The sequence below is a fragment of the Phodopus roborovskii genome, unplaced genomic scaffold (assembly GCF_943737965.1).
Source record: "Phodopus roborovskii unplaced genomic scaffold, PHOROB, whole genome shotgun sequence".
Lineage (NCBI taxonomy): Eukaryota > Metazoa > Chordata > Mammalia > Rodentia > Cricetidae > Phodopus > Phodopus roborovskii.
Genome location: NW_026125295.1, coordinates 15,871,882 through 15,876,411, shown reverse-complemented (window position 1 = coordinate 15,876,411; position 4,530 = coordinate 15,871,882).

Sequence of the window (4,530 nt, the reverse complement as noted above, 5' to 3'; positions counted from 1 at the left end):
CATAGTTTTGTAGGGAGTGGTACTATTAGAAGGTACATCCTTGTTGGAGTAGGTAGTGTTGCTGAAGGAAATGTGTCACTAGGGATAGGCTTTGAGGTCTTAGATGCTCAAGTCAGGCCCAGAGTTGTATTTTCCCTTTCTGCTATGATCAAGTTGTATAATTCATGGCTCCTTCTCCATGTCTGCCTGCATGCTACCATGCTTTCTGACATGATGACAATGGGCTAAACCCCTGAACTGTAAGCCAGCCTTGATTAGAGGTTTTCCTTTGTAAGAGTTGCCATGATCATGGTGTCTCTTGACAACAAGTCCTACTAAGACAGAAATGAATGTAAGATAACAAGCCACATGTTTTCACTTCTATAAGCAAAACTGGTTGCCCCAATTGCTTTTAGGAGTAATTCAGAAAAGTGGGCAAGTTCAGCCAAGCTGCATGGTGGCAGTTCTGCAAGCAACAGCACCAAGGGCAGGATTTCTGGACAGGAAAAGTGCATTGTCTCATTAAAAGGCTAATTATTCCTCCTGTCTTAGCATGGCTTAAGGCCTTGCTGAAGTAGTCTCTTGGCCAGGTGGCTGATAGGCCCAGCTTGATTTCCATAAGTGAGTAAACAGTGGCATATAATGTAGTCTTTAATGCAGACCAGAATCTCATGTCTCCACTCTGGACCAGGTAGTTTTCACTATTTTGACCAGGAGGAAACAGTTTTCTCTTAAAGGACCTCAACTGAGACCTGATCAAGGCTCGTATAATATCCCCCCTTCTTAGGAGGGAACCCAAGAATAATTTATGGCATGGGCTGGGACTGGGAAGCAGATGTAACTCATTTCACCATGAACCTTTAGAGAAGCAATTCCAAAGCTGTCATTCAGCAGAAAGGGTTCCAATCTGGACAGGGGTTCCAGTGTGACCCTCACATGCAGCCTCCAAGCTGCTCCAGGGCTACTCATTTAGGAGGTTAAGGTGTAGGCTCTCCCTCCTGAGGAGAAGCAAATAACTCTCTGCCTCTGACCAAGAAGAATAATGGAACTCTTCCCAGGTCCTTGCCCCCAAACTGCCCAGCCAATTTCTACATCATGTCTTTATGAGCAGAGTCAGATACCTAGCAGGGACCCCCAGAAGGATCCCCCAGGCAGCTGAAGATGCTGAGAACGTGGAACAGCTGCTGAGGAAGGCTGGCAGCGATGAATGGAGCCAGCCAGAAGAGAGATGCCATGTGGCCACATGGACTGCAAATGGCAAGGCCAGAGTTGTAGGCTATCCAAGGCTGTCGGGGTTCTCATCAGGACACCATGTGTTCTAATGTCTGGTACAGAGCTGAAGATTGTTTTCCACGATGGACTTCAGTCTCTCTTTGGTCCTATCCTTTCTTGCCATTCTCCCACAATGGCAATGTGGTGTGCCTATACTGTGCTATGTGAACGTTAGGAGTGTGTATATTTCTAAAGGGTCTCACAGCTGAGGGTTTGCCTTGAATCTTGGGTGGGAACTTGAATTTGGACTTTTGATCCACATTTGAACTATTAAGACAATTGAACAGTTGGTATCCAGACAGAGGTGCTATTTGAGGAGGTTCTGGAAGTTTGGGGAGGCAGGGCCCAGATGGGGGAAGATGAGTGGTGGTGGGGATGGGTCCTTGGGTTGCAGGGCCCCTTGCTGATTCCTACCTGCCTCTGCTGGTCAGTCATCAAGTATGCAGAGCTCTTACGCAGCAGACTCCTGCTGCCATGACCACTGCACAAGTGCAGAGTCAAACAACGGCACATGAAGCCCTCTGGAACCTAAAGCTCTCGTCCCTCCTGTAAGTTGTTCTCTTTGATATTGTTGCCAGTGATAAGTGATTAACACACGCAGCGTCTAGCATTCCTGACAGTAACTTTCCCCTGCCCAGAGAACATGCGTGGCAATGTACACAAAGGAAGAGTGTGTTGCATCAGTGTGGGTATGCAGGGCTAGCTGGCAGGCAGGACCTATAGCTACCACTTGGAACCATGCTCCCTCCAAGTCCCAGCTCTTGGCACTCTTGTCTCAGCAGTCAAGAACTGTGCATGGCACTCAATGAAGCCAAAAGCATGAATTCTTTTTGGGTTTTGTGGTTATTTCTCTGCAAGTCACCTTACCCCACAACATGTCCCCTCTATCCCACCATTCAACAACTTGCTTCTCATGAGACAGTATGTTTGCTATGTTTTGACTTTGCACTTTATTTTATAATAAAACAGGGCTCAGGAACTTCCCAGAGAGCTGTCTGTTCAAAGGCCAGAGACCAACAGTTTGTTCTCTTCATTGACACCCACTGATAGGGAGGTCTGTGTGCTACTGGGGTGTGCAGAAGCAACTTCATTCATTCCAAAATACTTATTGAGTAATCACCAAATTCCAGGAACTATTTTAAGCTTTTGAGCTTCCATCAGCCTCCCTTTATCCATGGATGATGCATTCCAAGCTCCACCCCCAATAGATAACTGAAACCAGATATAGAACCAAACCTTGCATACACTATGTTTGTTCCTCTACATGTACAGCTGTGGTAAAGTTTAATTTATAAATTGGGAATAGTGACAATTAGAAATTATAACTAATAATAAAAAGAACAATTATGATATATACAGTAAGAAGAGTTTGTGATCTCTCTCTCTCTCTCTGAATACCTTACTGCACTATATTTCCTGTGTTCACATTTCTCATGATACTGTAAAATGATACAATGGTTATGAGACATGCAAGGTAGATACTCCCCAGAGGTTAGCTTCTACTGACCTTCTCACTCAGACATGAGCATTGCATTATCCCCTGACCACTGTGATGACTGCTCAGTGTCTATCTGGTGACATAGCAAAGGGAAATTCACATTCTCAGAACGATGCAGCAGGATGGTATGAGAGACCACCAAGCTACTCACAATGAGCTTAATGTACATTGTTTATGGAATTTTCCGCTTACTATTTTTTGTGTGTGTATGTGTGTGTGTGTGTGTCTTTTGTTTGTTGAGACAGAGTTTTTCTGTGTAGTCCCAGCTGTCCTGTAACTCACTATGTAGACCAGGTTGGCCCTGAACTTGACTCTGCCTATAGCTGCCTTCCCAGTGCTGGGATTAAAGGTGCAGTCCCACAACCACCACCTGACCATTTACAATTTTTTTAATCACCAGTAGCCAAAGACAACTGAAGCCATCAGAACAGTGGATAAAGCCTGCTCCACATCAGCGAATCAACAGTGTCAACATCTGCTCTTGTGACACTTGCACTGTCCGGGCCTGACACAGGGGTAGCTACCAATGATACATAAATACCAGAAATTATATGGCATGATCAAAAGTGATAAACGCCTATGGGGAGAAACACAGAAAGGGGCCAGGAGTGGCAGTAGATTAAACATGCTGCAACTGAAGACAAAACGCTCTGGATTCCACACTGGCAGCGACATCTCATCATGGTGGTTTGAGATTTCCCCTTCATACCAACGAGAATGGAGTTGGTTTTCCTTGGTACTGCTGTACTTGAGTAGACATCTTCCACCACATTGTTTTGTGTTAAAACGCTAATTTTATGAGTTGTAGCAACTTGCAGTGTAACATTCCTTTGTATTTCTCTACTTGGGCCTCGTGGTGAAAAACTACTTCAAACCCAACCATTTTTTCCCATCCTCACTCAAATCTGAATCCAAAAACCACATCCTCTGGCCAGTTCTGTTGTTAATTAGTCAGTTTATGAAAAATGGTTTTATTTTTCTTCTCGATTTTCCCTAGGAAAGTTCGTTCTTGTATCATCTGAAGCAGAGTGGTAGGGGCAGCACTTAGGAGAAGATAACTTCCTTGCCCCTACCTAGAAATCTAACAACAGTTAGAGGATATGGCTATGTGTAGGCATGTAAGATACACTCCTAATAACTGAATATATAAGCTACCCTCCTGTCAGTATCAACCAGAAAGTGGAAGTCTTTCTGACAGGAAACCAGAACTGGGAACGGGGTAACCAAGGTAGCACATTTCCCATTGTTAAAGTCCAGGTGTCAAAGATGATGCTCTTTAGTGGGGTAATTTGGGTGACAGCAGATGCTCTAGGAGGAAGTGCCTGGCCCTCTGACTCTGACTTTCAGTGTTTAGTCCGAAAATGTTATGATGTTTGTTCAAGACTCTAGAAGACGACTGACCTAAAAATCTGAAACTGACCGACTTAAAGAAATAGAATTAAAGGCAAAAACATAGAGGGCTGTGAGAAGTGACTCAGCAGTTAAAAGCACTTGCTGCTCTTCCAAAGGACCTGAGTTCAATTCCCAGCATCCATGCCTATCAACTCATAGATGCCTGTAATGTCAGCACTAGAAGATTCAATGCCTTCTTCTGGCCTAAACATATTGTGGAACAATAAGGATCAGGAAAAACAGATAGGCTGAATAGATGCTTATTCAGGGAGAAATAACTTACAACAGAGACAGATGAAGGCCAGCAGGTTCCCGTCCCAAGGATGCCTCCAGATGCTCTCTGTCTCCACCCAGAAAGCAAGAGAGCCCTCCGGGGTCCCCTACCTCAG